This window comes from Limulus polyphemus, unplaced genomic scaffold, assembly GCF_000517525.1.
Source record: "Limulus polyphemus unplaced genomic scaffold, Limulus_polyphemus-2.1.2 Scaffold3428, whole genome shotgun sequence".
NCBI classification, from domain to species: Eukaryota; Metazoa; Arthropoda; class Merostomata; order Xiphosura; family Limulidae; genus Limulus; species Limulus polyphemus.
The window spans coordinates 1-8,892 of NW_013669038.1; the positions used below are offsets into that span (position 1 = coordinate 1).

The 8,892-nt window shown below is 35.4% G+C and overlaps 1 long non-coding RNA gene across 1 annotated transcript in view; it reads left to right on the top strand.

The window, feature by feature from the left end:
- The first annotated feature begins 5,057 nt into the window (after window positions 1-5,057).
- The window catches only part of LOC111088257, a 5,326-nt gene continuing 1,491 nt past the window's right edge, over window positions 5,058-8,892 (top strand). The window contains exons 1-3 of the long non-coding RNA XR_002612842.1: window positions 5,058-5,087; window positions 5,454-5,590; window positions 6,059-6,166. This is a non-coding gene — a long non-coding RNA (uncharacterized LOC111088257). The remainder of the gene's footprint in view (window positions 5,088-5,453; window positions 5,591-6,058; window positions 6,167-8,892) is intronic.

The window sequence follows — 8,892 nt, forward strand, 5'->3', positions numbered from 1 at the left end:
AGATAGCCCTCGTGTAGCTTTGCGCGAAATTCAATAAACAAACAAACAAACTTCTCGTATCTCAAATTCTTCGTTAAAAACACAAGCTCAAAGTTCATGAAACTGTTGTAACAAAACAACAAATTAACCTAATAATCAATCATATCTGTAATTCACAATCTCTTCTAGTCACGTCTAAGGTGGACTACTCGTTTTTTTATATTGTTCAAATAATTTCTTAAACTTTTAAGGAAATAATTATAAACGTAAATCACGCTTTCGCCATTGTGACTTCAAAGCGAGGCTATCACTGCTAACAACATGGCTCATCGCTTGGTACCGAATTGTAGCAATGACTGGCTTTATAAAGAAAAACAAGTGTCAAACGACGCAAAAAAAACGTATCTTTCCACCAATTCCAGTGAAATAAAGGCCTGAGGAAGAAATGGATTAAACAAGATGAAGGCCCATATTTCAAGGTAAGGTAGTCGTATATGAGCGATAATTACTAAATTAGGGACTTGTTTCTTATCTGCCTATGTTTTCCAGTATTTACATAGATCTAATGTAAAACAAAAAATATATATTTCGTTTGTAATTTATGTTTATTTGAAAGTATTCATTAAATTGCATGCATAACGGAGTATTATTACTGTCAAACATGTCATTTTAAACTAGGCTTATCTCAGTCTGTGTTAACGTTCGTTGACTAGACCTCTAATAAACGATCTATAACTTATAATATAAGTCTCTACCTAGGCATTAATTCTGGGCCAATTGCAATGTGGGCTTTTATAAGTAGGCCTAAAATACATGCAATTAAATTAATCTTCCGATGTAATTATTTCATTTATGCCTTTGTTATATTGGTCTTTAAGGACTATGATTGCATAAATCTATGCTCCTGTAGCTTAGATCTAAGTTTTATTCTCTTATACTAATTTAATAGATCTAGGCCTACTATTAGTTCAGCAATAAATGTGTAGGTGGCTTATAACACAGGGCTTAATGGTTAGTTTTAAAAAGTTTTTCATGTTTAAACCGGTTGTGTCATCATGGTTACCGGTACGCGTTAGGCTTCATGCATAAGAAAGTTAACTGGTTTTTCACAGACCGAGTCGATATCATACTTAAAACGTTTCCGACAGCAAATCTCTTAACTAATATCTCTGATAAACGCCACTTCATCACATCATTGACTACAATATAAAAAATCTATTCTTAAATAATTATTGTCAGTTCTAGTTTCAATCATTGTCGGACCGACCGGTAATGATAGCTGTGGAACTTGCCTCCACCTTCGTGAACGTAGTCCTTTAAGAAATATTTATACGCTCTGCTTGATGTCACTTTAACGACCTTTTGTTTGACGATTAATTTATTGATAACCCCTTCCGGAAATACAGTGCTTATGTTTGTGTGCCAAAGGTCGCGCTTAGTGGTGTGGTTTCATTCACACCAATCGCCATGTTTACGTAAGAACAGCGGCATGTCTAGTCTAGTTTTGAGCTAGCGGCATTGAGATTGTGAACAAGATGCTACGCTGAACCTGACTCTCCCTGGTCCAAAACATGAACCGAATCCTGATGAAGAAGACGAAGCTACGTGTTCGGTACCTAATTAAAAAAAAAAGTGCGTTTCACGATAATTAAAATAACTTATTCTAGATTTTTAGCACGAAGTTTCGCCATTAACATGGAAATCTAATCAGTACGTCCTTTTTTATTAGCACGAAGTTTCGCCATTAACATGGAAATCTAATCAGTACGTCCTTTTTTTATTAGCACGAAGTTTCGCCATTAACATGGAAATCTAATCAGTACGTCCTTTTTTTATTAGCACGAAGTTTCGCCATTAACATGGAAATCTAATCAGTACGTCCTTTTTTATTAGCACGAAGTTTCGCCATTAACATGGAAATCTAATCAGTACGTCCTTTTTTTAGTGTTGTGTATAAACCAAACTACGTTCTCCAAGTCCCTCACATCAATAAATGGGAACCAAACATATAAATTTGTTTATTAAAAGTTTGAACTTTACTCTACTTGACCAGGAGCTTAGAAGAATGTCCTCAAAAATATTTTATACCACTGGCTTTGGCTGTTCGTGTTTTTGAAGGTCTTGGGGCTTCTGCTGTCTTAACAGCTTGCTTTCCTGTTGTGGCTGCCGAATTCCCAGTGGATGCAGTTTCTAAATGTGTAAGTTAGTGTTAACTGATTATTCCTAAACATACACATTATGATAAAACCATTATTTTATTTTGGGCAATGGAAACATTGAAACAAACTCCGATTAATTTATTGTGTTACCCGTCTTTAATAAATGTCTCAAAAACCTTTCCTAAACTTAAGTTACACTCGCTTTATCAAAAGTGAAACGATACAGACAAGAACAGTTATTTCCTTGGATATGTACGAAAGCTGTAAAAGCGCGCGAAACGGCTCTGATATTAACTCCGACGTGTCCTATGATTGTTAAAACACAAGGAAAGTGGCTGAAAATTCGTATCAACGTTCATAACTTTATACCTTCGCTTTCAACTTGTTGTTATAGATCTATACCTTACATGGCGCCAAATGTACCTTTGCAATTTTAGCAAAAATTGTTTGTGGAACTTGTATACTTCATACTTTGTGGATTTGGTAACAGTAAACGATGATTCGATCAGTGGGAGAGAATAGAAAAATATCATATTCAAGGTACACTAATTACACTGAAGCACGAGATGGGGAGTTTATTTTTTTTTACAAAACTGATGGCACCCTGACTGCTGGTAAGTACATTCGGATCTATCATGGAATCAGCAAACAGAATCGTATGATGAAACGATATGTTGAGAGTAAAGAGGCTGACTGAGCAAAATCTAAATATGAACATTCTTGAAACTATATGGGCTTATTTAAAACTTATTTAGAAGGTTTGGTTTGAAGTTCACGAGGGTCACCCGAGTTAGCTGTCCCTAATTTAGCAGTGATAGACTAGAGGGAAGGCATCCAGTCAACACCCCACTTCCAACTCTTTGGCTACTCTTTTCACCTTCAAATAGTGGGATTGACCGTCACATTATAACGCCGTAACGGCTGAAAGGGCGAGCGTGTTCGACGAGAGGGTTTCGAACTCGCGTCCCACAGATTGTGAGTGGAGCCCCATAACCACTAACTGAGAAGGTCAAATACGACTAAATAACTTGGCTGAATAGTAGGAATTAATACAGGTTATTTGTAACAATATTCTACAGTCGTACATCGGTAGCCTGTACGGCAACATGAAGACATACAGTCGTACATCGGTAGCCTGTACGGCAACATGAAGACATACAGTCGTACATCGGTAGCCTGTACGGCAACATGAAAACATACAGTCGTACATCGGTAGCCTGTACGGCAACATGAAGACATACAGTCGTACATCGGTAGCCTGTACGGCAACATGAAGACATACAGTCGTACATCGGTAGCCTGTACGGCAACATGAAGACATACAGTCGTACGTCGGTAGCCTGTACGGCAACATGAAAACATACAGTCGTACGTCGGTAGCCTGTACGGCAACATGAAAACATACAGTCGTACATCGGTAGCCTGTACGGCAACATGAAAACATACAGTCGTACATCGGTAGCCTGTACGGCAACATGAAAACATACAGTCGTACGTCAGTAGCCTGTACGGCAATATGAAGACAAAACTTTACAGCTTATTCACTTGGATTTGTATTTTCTCTGATAATGTTTCGTATCATTTATAGTCCCTCGGTGGGGCAGCATTAAGTCTACGGACTAACAACGCTAAAATCCGGGGTTCGATTCCCTGCGGTGGTCACAGCAGATAGCCCAATGTGGCTTTGCTATATAAAATAAACAAACAATCATACCACTTATACCATTACTCGTTGTTTGTGACCGCCTTAGTTTATTGTCTCTGTGTTTTACCATAGTTAATTACATTAATGTACATCCTGAGTAAATAATGTATCAGAACAATACCTTAAAAACCCTTAGGGTTAACATACAAGATGTGTAGGACTTTTTAAACTTTGCTATTACTCTATTATTCGTTAGGCCATTCTTCAAATGTTCTTTGGATTGGGATTCATTGTTGGACCTACAGTTGGCGGACTTTTATACGAGGTAAGCCCAAGTTATCGAATTTAGTGGTGTATACAAATGTGATTTTATATGCGAATATTTCTGTCAGTGATTCACGTCACTTGAACGAAAAGATGGCAATCTGTTAAAACACGCTCAAAATGACTCGGCCATTTGTGAAAACCAAAACAAAATAAATATATTGCTGACTGGAGATGTCTAAGAATTTTTCTTCAATTTTATGTCTGGATGTTTTGGTAGAAAACGAAGAGAATATACGATAAGGAGCATACAATACTCTGATGGAGTTCAAATCTTAGAATAAATATATATAGTCCTTAAAAGCATGTCAATTAATAATATATTTATGTTCTTATTTTAATAATAATAATAAATAGTATGCCTAGCATGTTCGATTTTGTGTGTGTTAAATGAGACAGTTATATAGACACTTACTGTAATCCGGTAGAAAGTACACCATTAAGGTTTAAATGATGAAAATAATAACCTTTTGTGTGTTAAATGAGAAGGTTATATAGACACTTACTGTAATCCGGTAGAAAGTACACCATTAAGGACCCAGCAAAAAGACATCCACCGTTAACGAAAAATGGGAATTTATATCCTGCCACCTGGTGGAAAGTACAAGTTGAGTCAATATAAACATGGTCAACTGTAGTTTTGTCGATTTACGAGTCATTAAGGTTTAAATGATGAAAATAATAACCTTGTACTTTCTACCGGATTACAGTAAGTGTCTATATAACCTTCTCATTTAACACACAAAAGGTTATTATTTTCATCATTTAAACCTTAATGGTGTACTTTCTACCGGATTACAGTAAGTGTCTATATAACCTTCTCATAACACACAAAAGGTTATTATTTTCATCATTTAAACCTTAATGGTGTACTTTCTACCGGATTACAGTAAGTGTCTATATAACCGTCTCATTTAACACACAAAAGGTTATTATTTTCATCATTTAAACCTTAATGGTGTACTTTCTACCGGATTACAGTAAGTGTCTATATAACCTTCTCATTTAACACACAAAAGGTTATTATTTTCATCATTTAAACCTTAATGACGGGAGAATATTTTTTTATCATCAAAAATCTCATCTACGTTTGTTTTCGATCATTAGAATATTTAATTTCCTATTTTTTTTTATTCTGAATTTCAGTTGGAAAAACCAAGTTTATATATTAAGAATACACGGTGGTCAATTACTGATAAAATTATTCCAAAAATATTAACATTACTCACGTGATCTAACTGATTAATTACACGAATAACTAACAAAAAAATATTCAGTTTTTCTATTATTTTGCTCCGGTATTATATGATATTCATTGATACTTCTCGCGTCTTCTTCTCTATCAGGTATAGAAAATCCGAAAATTAGTTCGGGAATAAAACTGTTCACGGATTGGGTGATGTTCCTATGTGGAACAACAATATTCAGCGCTCTTCTCTTCATCGGTTTCAACAACACCACCCTCGAACCTCACCTGAGACAGGTAGAACGTTCTTCTAACTGGTATCTATTCCTTTATTAAGGAATAGATACCAGTTAGAAAGTTAGTGTTCTTAAGAAACAGACAAGGTATTAATTAGGCATAAGTGCAAGAAACAGCTGATGTAGTGTTACAATTATTTTATTTCTTGACAGTTTGGATTATCTCCGGTCTATGTGGGACTTGTGTACATGAATGTTGTTGTAGTGTTACAATTATTTTATTTCTTGACAGTTTGGATTATCTCCGGTCTATGTGGGACTTGTGTACATGGCTGTTGTTGTAATGTTACAATTATTTTATTTCTTGACAGTTTGGATTATCTCCGGTCTATGTGGGACTTGTGTACATGGCTGTTGTTGTAATGTTACAATTATTTTATTTCTTGACAGTTTGGATTATCTCCGGTCTATGTGGGACTTGTGTACATGGCTGTTGTTGTAATGTTACAATTATTTTATTTCTTGACAGTTTGGATTATCTCCGGTCTATGTGGGACTTGTGTACATGTCTGCTGCGATTGGTTTTTGTCTGTCATGTTTGTTTATTGGAAATCTTCTCAACAAGAAAGTAAACGTGGTGAGTTGTTCTACACAGTAAAACCTGTTAGTCACAGTTTTGATTTTGAGCAGTTGAAAATGTGAAAGTTATAAGTCAGCTTTAATTAAAATGATTGTCAAATAAACCAGATAATAGACGTAAGTTTTATTCTGAATTACAAGATGTGGACAGGTAGTAAAATAACGTTACTCATGGAGTCCTAGTTCGCACAAGACATCCTAGTTTAAACCTTATGTTTAAGAAATCATTTTACTTATATGAACAATGTGTAAATCTCTGCTGAACAAAAAAAAACCTTTGAATTATATTTCAAATTGTGAAAATTATTATGAAAATGTAATTTTTTTTTCCACCACGTGTGTGATAAATAGATGGTGTTAGAAATTTGTTGATCTGTCTACTTAATTATCACTTCACCCTCCGGTGGTTCAGCGGAAGTTCGCGGGATTAGAACGCAAAAATTCGAGTTTATATACACGTTGTTGGCAGAGCACATATAGCACATTGTTTAGGTTTGTGCTTAACAATAAGCAAAAAAAAAAGAAAAAAACGTCTTTCAATGGAGATTTGAGAAATGTGTTTATATTTAATTTAGGCAACATGTCAACAGTTGCCATATTAAAATTAGTGTTCGAAGATAAAAAAAGGAACATGAGATCTATAAAACGTTTTTACCTCTTCTGCTAACACTGTATTGACTTTCTCTGGTAACTTACTTGAAATACAAAAAATTATCTTGCCAACTTCCTGCCTAAAAACGTTGTTTGTTTTGAATTTCGCGTAAAGCTAAACGAGGGCTATCTGCGCTAGCAGTCCCTAATTTAGCAGTGTAAGACTAGAGGGAAGGCAGCTAGTCATCACCACCCACCGCCAACTCTTGGGCTACTCTTTTACCATCGAATATAACGCCCCCACAGCTAAAAGGGGCAAGCATGTTTGATGTGATGGGGATTCGAACCCGCGACCCTCAGAGAGCCCTAACCGCCTGGCCATGGATACGAGACGTTTTCGGTGATAATTCCGCTTGTATCAAAGACGTTAGATATCATTCAGAATTACTATACAAAAAAGCGAAAATTAGGTGACAGAGACTTGCAAAGTGAGTCCCCTTACGTTGGGAATGTGTGACCTATAAATGAAAATTTACCACCTGTAAGCTCGGCAATTGTTCAAAGTGCTCAGTTGACGACACTACATTGATCTTCAAGCCTAGATATATATATAATATAATGTCGTTTCGAGTTGAGTGATCAATTCAAAGTGCTCAGTTGACGACACTACATTGATCTTCAAGCCTAGATATATATATAATATAATGTCGTTTCGAGTTGAGTGATCAATTCAAAGTGCTCAAATGACAATATCAGTTTTGACCATCTTGTCAAACCTCAAATATAGTTTAGATAAGTTTTTCGTTCTGTTTATAATTTACGTTAATACTACTCCATGTCACCCTGATTTATAATTCAATTCAAGGCGAATATTTGTATTTAAAGCAGGGTTACCAGATGCTCTTGACAAAAATAGGACAGCCTGTTAATAAAAACTGGACATTCAAACCAAAAACAAATGCAATACCAGGAGGAATACAGTAGGAGTTCAAAGCAATGATTGCTAACTCTTTATAACATTTTTCTCCAACTGCATTTTCCTAATTCAACAGAAAATCCCAAAACTCAACTGGATCTGATGGAATTTGTGGGCCAGGAAATTCCTCTCGCCAATTAGTTTTCACAGAGATGCGTTCATGTTGCTTAGCCACTTTCATAAAATCAGTATTTTCTTCTTTTGCCAACTGTTCAAGGGGGAAGATCACTTAATCGTGGTTTAATTTGGCTAAGGCAAACACTAGGATTAAAGTATTTCATATATTCCATTTTCATTGTTGTCTTGTTAATTCTTTTATCAATCTGGTTTATTGCTTCGAGTAAGAAGTCATGGCAGCGTTACTAAATGACTAGTTTTTTATCACTGCTTATTTTGCTACATTTCAAGTCATATTCAAATTTTCCTCTGAGTTTACCATCACTAAATGACCAAGGCCATTTTCTCTGATGAAAATGTTTTAGTTCTTCAGATCCTGAAATAAACTGCTAGGATTAGGATTTGATGCCTGGAATGTAGAATTGAGTGATTCAAAATTTTGAATCAAGGAAAGTTTGTTAACTTCATTATTTCTCTCAGAAGGCGTTTCTGTCGAGAACTGAGCAGAAGTGGCCTTTAACTTCTTCCCATTGCAGAAGTGGGTTTTAACTTCTTTCCATTGTTCTACAATTATTTGTATCCATTTTCCTCACACAAACCATCTAGTTTTACTTGTTCTAACAAATTTGTCCTCACACAAACCATCTAGTTTTACTTGTTCTAACAAATTTGTCCTCACACAATCCATCTAGTTCTACTTGTTGTAACAAATTTGTCCTCACACAATCCATCTAGTTTTACTTGTTCTAACAAATTTGTCCTCACACAATCCATCTAGTTTTACTTGTTGTAACAAATTTGTCCTCACACAAACTATCTAGTTCTACTTGTTCTAATAAATCTGTCCTCACACAAACCATCTAGTTTTACTTGTCCTCACATATTGTTCAATTGTGACGTATTGTTTGTAGTCCTCTCGACGCAAAGAATTTAAAATGATCCAGTGAGAAATCATGTAGTTTAAGTTGGAAGGGAAAAATTTAAATGCTTTTTCACAGCACAGTGTTAAAGTGTAACAAGTACATTTCACAAGTTTAATG